This window comes from Oryctolagus cuniculus, chromosome 14 (genome assembly GCF_964237555.1).
Source record: "Oryctolagus cuniculus chromosome 14, mOryCun1.1, whole genome shotgun sequence".
NCBI classification, from domain to species: Eukaryota; Metazoa; Chordata; class Mammalia; order Lagomorpha; family Leporidae; genus Oryctolagus; species Oryctolagus cuniculus.
In genome coordinates this window covers 94,680,871-94,692,248 of record NC_091445.1, presented here as the reverse complement: position 1 = coordinate 94,692,248, position 11,378 = coordinate 94,680,871, and positions in this window count along the sequence as shown.

The window sequence follows — 11,378 nt, the reverse complement described above, 5'->3', positions numbered from 1 at the left end:
CAACCCAAATCTATCACATGTACACTTCGTTCATGTTAGAGTTCAGAATGTGGTGAGGACTCTTAGCTGACACGGGCAGGTGAATATCCAGACGTCTGCCTTCACCACGTGCTCAGAGGACCACACAGAGGCTACTGCTGACCGCACCCAGGCCACCGTATTCTCCAGGATTAGGTGCCCTATTTGTGTGTCAGTCTGGGATGGACAGCTGTTTTTTATGGAATTGAAAATCTACTATGAGAGGATTCAGAGCCCAAACCACATTATCAAAACCCACCAGCAGCAGGGCCCAAGTAAGGAAGCAGACAAGGGAAGGTGGAGAACATGTTGGTTAGGAAGGGGCAGCCTAACGCTGCATCCTCATTGTTCTCCTCATCTCAACAGGCAGACACTCCAAACGCCGTGGCTGCCATCTCCACCAGGTGGCCAAGCTCCGCTGTCTGAAATCCCCCCTTGGCTCTGATTTTCCGACTGGTCTCTGCTCTCAGCACTTGCTGTATCACCTACAGTGCTGCTCCAGTGTCTGGGTCACTCCTGCCCCTCAGCCTTGCCTCCCTGCTCCCCTGCACCTGCTGCCCAGCTCTGCTCACAGGTAGCCCCAGACTCCCTGCCCGGGGCCTGCCGAGCAGTCCTTCCTGCACTCTGTCTTCAGTTCTCCCTTCTCATCGGTCTGTGTCCTGAAGACTGGAAGAAGGGGAAGCCTAAATAAACTCCAATGCACCGTGTGGGCACTTTTGAGTTGAAAGGCTTGGATCTCCTTCACGTCCCCAGTGCAGTGGGCCACACTCCCTTCCTCTCTGGGAGGCTACGGATGAGAGGAAGGGAGCAGAGATGAAACGTCCATCTTCCACACCACGTGCTCCGTCTCTGCCCAGAAAATAACATCGCTCGTCCAACAGCTTGGATGCTGAAACGCATGGGAAGGATTCCCGCAGTGCGACACCTGTCACTGAGGCTGGGAGATCTCAGCTCTTCTGTGGCTGCGCCAGGAGAGTAGAGTGATGGGCTTTTTGGACTATCCTAAAGGGCACAGGAAGCTGGAGTGTAAACCAGCCCCGTCATCATGGCACCTCAAAGGTACTGGACCCCATCACATGTCGGGCGTTCTCCTAGCACATGAGAGCCACGGTGACCAACACAGTTAGAAGGGGTGCAAGTAAGAATCAAGGCACCAATTCACATGATGTGACTCCAGGCTGGAGAAGAGCCAAGAAGAAAATAAACTGGGTGACGGGCTAGGGCCGAGCACCCACTCTGAGAAAGGCACACATGGTCCACACAATATGACCACATTATGCTACAAGGGGTAGCAAAGTACAACTAAGATGCTGTCCAGGACCATCTGAGCAATGGTGCTTTTTTTTATTCAAAGCAGTTTTTTTTTAAAGTCCGAGCCAGTGACTTGCAGAATGTCTGCCCCTGCTAACAGGGTAGGAATGCAAAAGCAGTTGTCAGGGAGCATTTAAGAATGCATAATCTGGGAGCAGGCGCTGTGGCATAGTGGTAAAGCCACTGACTGCAGTGCCAACATCCTATAAGGGTGCCAGTTTGAGTCCTGCTGCTCCACTTCTGATCCAGCTCTCTGCTGGGGCCTGGGAAAGCAGCGGAGGACGGCCCAGGTCCTTGGGCCCCTGCACGCTTACGGGAGACCTGGAGGAAGCTCCTGGCTCCTGGCTTCGGATTGGCACAGCTCCAGCCATTGCAGCCAGTTGGAGAGTGAACCAGTGAATGAAGACTTTCTCTCTGCATAACTTTTTTTTAAAAAAAATTATTTATTTATTTGCAAGTCCAAGTTACACAGAGAGAGGAGAAGCAGAGGCAGAGAGAGAGAAAGAGAGAGAGAGAGAGAGCTGGTTGCAATGGCTGGAGCTGCACCAATCTGAAGTCAGGAGCTAGGAGCTTCTTCTGGGTCTCCCACGCGGGTGCAGGGGCCCAAGCACTTGAGCCATCTTGTACTGCTTTCCCAGGTCACTGTAGAGAGCTGGATCAGAAGTGGAGCAGCTGGGACATGAACCAGCGCCCATATGGGATGCTGGCACTGCAGATGGCGGCTTCACCTGCTATGCCACAGAGCTGGCCCCATAACTCTGACTTTCAAATAAATAAATAAATAAATAAATAAATATATTTTTTAAAATGCATAATCTGGGGCCAGCATTCCATATGGGTGCTCCTCTATCAATCCAGCTCTGTGTTGTGGCCTGGGGAAGTAGCAGAAGGTGACCCAAGTCCTTGGGCCCCTGCTGGGAGACCAGCACCTGGCTCCTGGCTTCCGATAAGCACAGCTGTGGCCATTGCGGCCATTTGGGGGGTGAATCAACAGAAGGAAGACCTCTCTCTCTCTCTGTCTCTCCCTCTCACTGCCTGTAACTCTACCTCTCAAATAAATAAATAAATAAATAAACTTCAAAAATGCATACTCCATATGCTCATTGACTCACCCTCTTTTAGTTACTATCAGCGTAGTTTGTTCTCAAATGCCAAGGTGTTTTAAAGGACACTCTTGTATTGGGGCACTGACCACACTGGATTTGGCTTACGGACCTTTCAGCAACGCTAGGCAAATTCATCAGAATTTTTGAGAGAACAGGTAGAGAATCTGAGAAGCTTTTATTTCAACTGCTAAATGATGCGAACATTGGGCATTCAGCTTTATCAGGAGACGGGACTGCTCTGCAGGAACCTCTGCATGCCGGTGACCCCACAGATAGACAGCTTTTTCATAAAGAAAGCATTAATAATGTGGTTCTAAGTACCCTGCGCTCACCTCTGGTTTCTAATCTGGCTTGGAAAGCTGAATTTTTCATCTCTGAAAGACGGGATGAGACTGCGCGGCGTCCGAGCCATGCTGCTACTCAGCGGCGCCCTTCAGGTTTTCTGTTGGCCTCTGTCCCAGGCCACTGAGCGCCTCCCCCACGGGGTGTCTGCAACCTCACGGATGATCTTCTTATCTCTGAAAACCACCCGGCCGTTTCTCAGGCACCACAGAGAGGAAGACTATGTATCCTTCTCTCATGATTTCCATGAACCTGATGGGAAATTCTCCGTTTGTCCAAGGTACTTACGAGTCAACATGACGGGGAGGAATCAATCCAATTTGCTGTGCGGTTCTGGGTCTTGGGCTGCAGAAATGTTAAATTCTTTTCAAGAGATGCAGCTCTTTGCTCTGGAAGGATCTCCGGGACTATTTCCCATGTAAATCAACTGGCTTTGGGAGCAACCTTTAGAGCAAACGAAATGTTCACGTTCCTACTGAATTAGGTCCTCAGTGAAGTGATGCTGCCTGCTGTTTTCCCATTTTTAATAACCATGTATTCTCTTTCGTTTAAATGTATCAACTTTAAAGTTACATTGAACTTACATAGCAGTTTCTGCATTCCAAGCACGGTTCCCAGTCCTGAACAAAGGTTAGCTTATTCCATCCTTTGGGTGACCCTCTGTGGCAGGTTCTGTTGGGAGCATGTCCATTATCCAGATGGCAAAATGGAGTCATCTGGAGGTTAAGAGTGTTTCCTGGTCACATCCTGTCCCACATGTAATTATATCTACCAGACACATGTTTTCATTTAACAATAATTCAATTCTTAATTTAATATTTCAGTTTTCCTTTTTCAGTGTTTTAAGATTATATATTTACATTGTGTTTCTTCAGTGGAATCTAAGATGCTTTTATAAGAAGAAAATTTAATATACTGAGTTTACAGTTGTAAGTATTTTTATTTCCAGTTCACGCCTGTGCCTTCTGATTTTCATTCTTGTGTTGCCTCATTGTTTATTTCTGAGTACTCAAATCTTTTTTTAACTTTCCTGCTCTCATGTATTCAGCTTATTTTTATCATCAATATTATTTTTAGCTTTTCAAAAGGCTTTTAGCCTACTTTTCTTGATTGCAAAGTTAATGGGCAAAGCCATATGTGTGGATACCCTCACCCACAAGACAGAACTGTAGAACAATTTCACTTCACTTTCTGCCCTTCCTCCCTTGCTGATCCAGGACAGTATTGTGGAAAATAATGAACCATTTATAACAATTGTCTTAACTCTTCCAGTTCTGCAGACCTATACATGTGCAGCATTTCTCAATAGTTATCTCTGTCATTTTACAGTCCAAGCAATTGCTTAAATTTGTGATTTATCATCTATTTTCATGATAAACACCACTGATTTAACACTGTAGTCCTGCAACAGTCAATGCACAAGTATACAGAACTTTGTGAAGCCAGGAACAAAGTGAAAGAACTAAGGGTGGAAGTAAAAACAGCTCACAACGTTAAGGAGAAAACGCACAGCAACCTTGAGGATCCCGTCTGAGCACCACAACGGTCACCGTAGAACAACGAGGCCCAAGGGGCCTGCACAAAGTGAATCGGATCACGGCAGTGACACATTTGAGAGAAAAGCACCGTTGTTTGTCACTTTTATTCCAAGCCAACGTACAGTGATGCAGGCGACAGAAGTCAGCGGTCAAACCCGCACTGCTTGCCGTGGCACCGTGGCATCTCCCCACTGCCGGCCGCACTCCAGGTTTTCTCCCCTCCTTGTCTTTGGGAACACCTGCCCCCCCTCCCCGACAGTGGCCTCCATTCCTTGTGGTGGCACAGGTGGCAGGGAGGCACTGTGGTTGAGTTCTGGGCCACAGGTGAAAACGACTGAAGCAAGGGCATGAGGTCACAAAGAAATAGGAAATAAAACCAGACATGAAAAACTTCTAGCCAAAGATGCACCCAGGTAACAAATCCTCAACCACACAAACACAGAGGAGCTGGCTGAGGGGTGCACAGTTTGCAAACAAGCAGCAAACGAACGTTGACATGTGTGGCCAAAATGCAGGGAATGGGAGAGGGAAAGACCAACATGGTGTCAGAAGACAGAGACAACGGGTGCCCCAGGTTGCTCCCCAAAGTACATGGACAAGCGGATTCAAATCAAATGGGAACAGAATCAGGACTCAGAGATGCCAGACAAACCCTGCTCTGGGATATCATTGCCAAGAGTCTCACCTCACAGGTCGGGGGGTCACCAAGGGTGTCCCTGGGTTGTCACATACAATCCCAATTTCAAAAACATTAAACTGAGAAAAATTAACTTCACAATGGAAGAAGTACAGACAAGAACGAAAACTCTACTCATCAATACTAAGAGGGAAAAGATCAATAAACTAGACAAGGACTATAAAACGGCATGAAGAATAGCATATGCTGGCAAACTCACTCCAAAAGGCCTCAGTAGGTGTAATTTTCAAGTCATTCCAAACTGCCTTAATGGGTACAATCTTAAAAAACATTCAGTGGAAGTTAGGTCACTGCTTAGGCTGTCCATATTCCGTATCAGAGTGCCTGGTTCCAGTCCTGGTACTCTACTCCTGATCCGGCTTGCTGCTAATGCACTTCCTGGGAGGCGGCAATGATGGACCAAGGACTTGGGTCCCCAGCACCCATGTGAGAGACCCCCAACTTCAGCTTGCCCCAGCACCAGCAACTGCATGAATCTGGGGAGTGAACCAGCAGATGGAAGTGCGCACTCTCTCTCTCTCTCTTTGTTGCTTTACCTTCAGAAGTAGATAAATATTTTTTTTTTTTTGACAGGCAGAGTGGACAGTGAGAGAGACAGAGAGAAAGGTCTTCCTTTGCTGTTGGTTCACCCTCCAATGGCTGCTGCGGCCAGTGCGCTGTGCCGATCCGAAGGCAGGAGCCAGGTACTTCTCCTGGTCTCCCATGGGGTGCAGGGCCCAAGTACCTGGGCCATCCTCCACTGCACTCCCTGGCCACAGCAGAGAGCTGGCCTGGAAGAGGGGCAACCGGGACAGAATCCGGCGCCCCGACCGGGCCTAGAACCTGGTGTGCCGGTGCCGCAAGCCTATTGAGCCGCAGCGCCGGCCTAGATAAATAATTTTTAAAGCATAAAAAGTGATATGAGGGAAAAAAAGAATTCCAACTGCAAGGCTGGCACTGTGGCTTAGCAGGTAAAACCACCACCGCCTGTAGTGCCAGCATCCCATAAGGTTCAAGAGCCAGCTGCTCCACTTCCGATCCAGCTCCCCGCTAATGACCTGGGAAAGCAGTGAAAGATGGCCCCTGCTTGGGCCCCTGCACCCACATGGGAAGACCCGGAGGAAGCTCCTGACTCCTGACTTCGGAATGCCACACCTCTGGCCGTTGCAGCCTGTTGGGGGGTGAACCAGAGGATGGAAGACCCCTCTCTCTCTCTCTTTCTCTCTCTCTCTCTCTGCCTCTCCTTTTCTCTCAGTGTAACTCTGACTTTCAAATAAATAAATGAAGCCAAAAAAAATGCAAACCATGCCAAAAATCCAGTTGTAAGTTAAAAGATTTTCCTTTTAAATTCACAAAAGTGATAGACACTGGGGGCCACAACTTGAACAACAAAGTGTGTCTGTGAGGAGTCGCAGCCTCGGGTCCCCACGGACACCACCTGAGAGCAAACCTGTGCTGCCCACCAGGTGCCTCCTGAGACCACGCCTCTACCCTCATCAGCCGCCATCCTCCTGTGCCCTGTCCTTAGACATTCCCTTAGAATCGGAAAACTCAAATGGACGCACCCTACCCAACAACCCGCTCTACACTCTCGAGCCACAGATGTGCAGACACGCTCCCGTGCCTGTACTGCCACTCAGATGAAACTGTCCCCAATACAACCTGTCGGGGGCAGCAGGAGCCCAGCGTCTTCTCTGCTCATCGCCCGGGTCCTCAGCCAGAGCCCCCTGCTCTGATCTGTCCCCTCGGCTCCACCTGCCTCCGCATCTTGATGAATTGTGCCAGCAGCTTCCTCAAATCCCAAAGTCCAGGCTTCACCCCACAGCCATGACCTGAGGGTTTCATGTTCTCTCGAACATCAGGATTTTACAGCCACTGGAGAACAGCCAGTGGGAGGATCAGAGCGCAAGCAGCCTCCCTTTGCACGGGTCCCCTGGACCCCGCACGGAGGGCCCTCTAGTGGGGGAAGCCCTGTGGCAGCAAAGCCGCAGGCTCATGTTCTGTCAGTGAGGGGGGGGAGAGTTCCCCTGGGGATGGCCTAAAACCCCGTGCCACTGGGCTCATAGTGGGCACAGGTCAGTGAGCGGATGGATCCCATACCTGCCCTTCCTGAAGGGCCCATGGGGTGGGTGGGAGGCCTCCAAGCTCTGCCAAGAGCTGGATTTGGTCGGTGTTGAGCCTTGGGGCAGGGACGGGGCACCCCTTCCTGGTGGATGGAAGCCTTTCACCTCCACCGTCACACGGGTGTGGAGGTTGCCATCCAGGGCCCAGGTGTGGGCAGGGTTGCTTCCCCCTGAGATGGGAGGCAGCCCTGGGGGTGTGCTCATGACTGGCACTCCTTGGCTGGTAAGCCTGCGTCACCACAAATCTCCGCCTCCGACTTCATCTGGACTTCTGTGTGTGCGTCTGCATCCAAGGTTCTGCTTTAATAAGAACGCCGGTCATTTTAGATGAGGGCTGACCTTGAACCTGATGGCCTCCATGAGACCCGTCTCCAAACAAGATCAACTGGGAGTTAGGGTTGCCACGAGGAATCTGGGGTATGACAGTTCAGCCTAAAACACGGACGGGCCACATCTCCAATTAACGGAGGGAACCGCACCCTTCTCAGCCACCGCAGCAGAGCACGTGCTGGGGCGGGCAGGAAGCCCCTCGGGCGGGGGCCCACCGTGTGCCTCGGTGCTCAGCCCGGCCCTGCTCTCGGTGCAGAGTGGACTGGACGAGCGCAAAGTGCCGGCCCTGGCTCCAGCTCAGGCCCCGAGTCTTGGGCCTGGGTAACGTGAGCAGCACCACCACGTTCCCCAAATAAAAACGTGCACGACGTGAGGTGTGAAGCCTAGACTGAAGGCACACACGAGCCTGTTTCTCCACCTTGGCCGCTCCTCCTGCGCAGCCCTGCGTCCGGGCTGCCCGAGGACCTGCTCGGCCAGCAGACTGGCGGGGGCAGCGCCGGCCACTGTTCCAGGCCTGCGCCACAAGGCTCTCTGCGCACTGTTCCCCTGTGCAGGGGGACCACAGCTGGCCGGCAGGAGGACGAGCGGCCACAGCAAACAGCCGGGGCAGCCCCCTTGGGCCAGGAACCTGAGAACCTGGCCCCTAGCCACCTGTGGGCTGCACAACCCCCGGGGAGCCGGCCGGCAGGTGGGCCCACAGGCCGGAAGCCACGGCGCCCGCTGGAAGGCGCGGAGGTTACTCATGGGAAGAAAAGCGGTTTGCCTGGGCTTGTATCTTCGAGGCCTCGAGGGCAGGGTAGGCCATGGCGAGCACGTGCAATACGGCGGCAGCAGCGCGCAGGTGAACACGTGACCCCGACGCCAGGCCAGCCGCGGAGCAGGAGCGGTGCAGGAAGCCGCTTTATGAGCAGCCGGCTCTTCTAGCCAGATCTACCTCCCGAGGACACGCCCCCAGGCACCCGAGCACCGCCCCCGAGCGCCACGATGGAGTCACAGCTCCCGCCCTCCTCGCGCGCCTCCCTCGGGGCTTTGGGGCTGAGGGTCCCAGCCCCCCGCCGTGCTGCGCGGAGGGAGGGTGGCGGCGGTGACCCTGGGTGAGTGCGGAGCTGCGGTTCCCTGGGCGCCCACGAGCAGTGGGGGCCGTCCCGGGGTGCAAGGCCGTGTGACCGGGCCCTGGCCGCTGCCCGGGGCGGTCAGTGCCGAGCGTGGACGAGGACAGCGCCGAGGGAGGGCGGGCCTGCAGCGGACCCGCCCCGCGCCCGCACCCGCACCCGAGCCCGCGCCCGCTGCCTGCTCTTGCTCTTCACCCAGACCGCCGAGTCCACGGTGTAGACACGGATGTACTCGCCTCGTGTCCTCCGACGTGCACCTTGCGGGGGTGCTGTCTGGGTTGCGGCCAGTGCAGGGCCGAGGTGGGAGGAGGCCTGGCGCAGTCCGGCTCCGCCCCGGGAGTGCGGCCCCCGTCTGCCTGGGGACTGCCCACAGGGTCAAGGCGAGGCCACTGGACGCCAGGGTTTCCCTGGGCCGCTGGCTGGTGCTGTCGAGATTCGGGTGCGGGAATGAGCAGGAGCGGCCCTCACCCTTCTTCCCCTGATGTGCGTTCACCCACAGCGCCCCAGGACTGGGCCGCGAGGCAGGGAGGAGCTGCAGTGACCGCGGACACGCCCGGTTCTCTGCCGCCCGTGGGCGTGGAGCCCCAACACACGAGGTAATGTGCTGAGGATCCTCCTCTAGGCACTTGGTTTCCGTTTTCAAAAATTAACTTTATTCTAGAGACAGACGTACAGAGAGAGAGAGACGCCCCAGCCACTGGCTCATGACCCCGGTGTCTGCAGTGACCAGAGCCAGGCGCCGGGAGCCCAGCCTAGGTCTCCTGTGTGGCTGCGGGAGCCATCACTGCTGCCTCCCAGGGGCTGGGTCGGCCGGCAGCTGGGACCCCACCCGGGCACTGCAGGCCAGACCCGCCGCCCCGGCCTGACTTCCTGAGTAATGGGAACTTGTCAGGAGAGAGACAAGTGCTGGCTCAGGGTCAGCCACGCCTCTCCTTAGAGGGGGCTCTGCAGGCCAGCAAGTGCTCAGTCTCACCATGGTGATCGCTGTCACAGAGATTGTGTAAATAAAAGGGCCGTGTTCCAATAAAACTTTATTTACAAAAGTAGGCAGCAGCCCAGATGGGACCCAGGCTGTCGTCTCTGATTCCAGCCGTAAACAATTTTGATAAAGTTACCTCCTGTGCTTTTATCTCCAAGTTTACGGTGATGACTTCTCAAAAACCTGCGAATTTATGGACTTTGGGGTTGGCTGCTTGTTTTGAATTTTGCAATATTTATCCTCAGAGTTATTTTGGTGGGACATTTTCTTTTTCTTTTTGAAAGATTTATATTTATTTACCTGAAAGGGAGAGGAAAGAGAGAGAGAGAGAGACAAGGGAGAAAGGGAGGGAGGACTATCTTCCATCTGCTGGTTCACTCCCTAAATGGCCACAATACCCAGGGCTGGGCCAGCCTGGAGCCAGGAGCCTGGAGCTTCATCTGGGTCTCCCACGCGGGTGCAGGGGCCCAGGCACTGGGCCATCTCCCACTACTTCTCCAGCTGCATTAGCAGGAGCTGGATGGGAAGTGGAGGAGCCGGGACTTGAATCAGCGCTGCTCCATGGTGTGCTGGCATCACAGGCTTCGGCTTAGCCCATGTATCACACCATCAACCCTGCCATTTTCAAATGGGAAGAATCCCACATACGGATCTGGATTTCCACCTGCTATTTAAAAATTAGACGGATCTAGGCCTTGTTAACTGTGCATCAACACCCCTGAGCAAGTGCCGGCCCCAGTTTGCCCCAGTCCCCTCTCCTCCCTGTGGCAACTCTGCTGAGACAGGGCGGCAGAGGTGAACTATGGGGCTGTGTCCTGTGGCCTTCCTCACGCTCAGTCTCCCCACAGGCTGGAGTTTGTCCTTGCTCTGCCGTATCTGGGGGTGTTCAGGGTGAGCCCCGAAGTCCCTGCAAACCTGAAGGGACCACAGAGTGCTCAGCGTTGTAAGGGATATGGTCTCTTTGCTTAGTTAGTGCAGCAGGAATCACCAGGCACTGCACACTGTAAACAAAATCCTAAGAGTGAATTCTTTTACATCAGCCATTCTTTCATCCCATCTGTCTGAACCCAAAACAATCTGAGCGTCCTCTGCATCTCTCTGTGTGATGGTGAGACTTGGGAAATCTGATTCCTCCTCATGGCACCCTGGACACAGGCACAGGCAATCAGGTGCAGGCTGGTACCCTGGACACAGTCACAGGCAATCAGGCACAGGCTGTACCCTGGACACGGGCACAGGCAATCAGGCACAGGCGATCAGGAACAGGCTGTACTCTGGACACAGTCACAGGCAGTGCCCTGGACACAGGCATAGGCAATCAGGTGCAGGCTGAACCCTGGACACGGGCACAGGCATCAGGTGCAGGCTGTACCCTGGACACGGGCACAGGCAGTGCCCTGGACACAGGCACAGGCAATCAGGTGCAGGCTGAACCCTGGACACAGGCACAGGCATCAGGTGCAGGCTGTACCCTGGACATGGGCACAGGCAATCAGGTGCAGGCTGAACCCTGGACACAGGCACAGGCATCAGGTGCAGGCTGTACCCTGGACATGGGCACAGGCACTCAGGCACAGGCTGAACCCTGGACACAGGCACAGGCTGTATCTGGACATGGGCACAGGCAATCAGGCACAGTCTATACCCTGGACATGGTCACAGGCAGTCAGGCACAGGCTGAACCCTGGACATGGTCACAGGCAGTCAGGCACAGGCTGAACCCTGGACACAGGCACAGGCTGTATCTGGACACAGGCACAGGCTGTATCTGGACATGGTCATAGGCAGTCAGGCACAGTCTGTAACCTGGACATGGTTACAGGCAGTCAGGCACAGGCTGTAT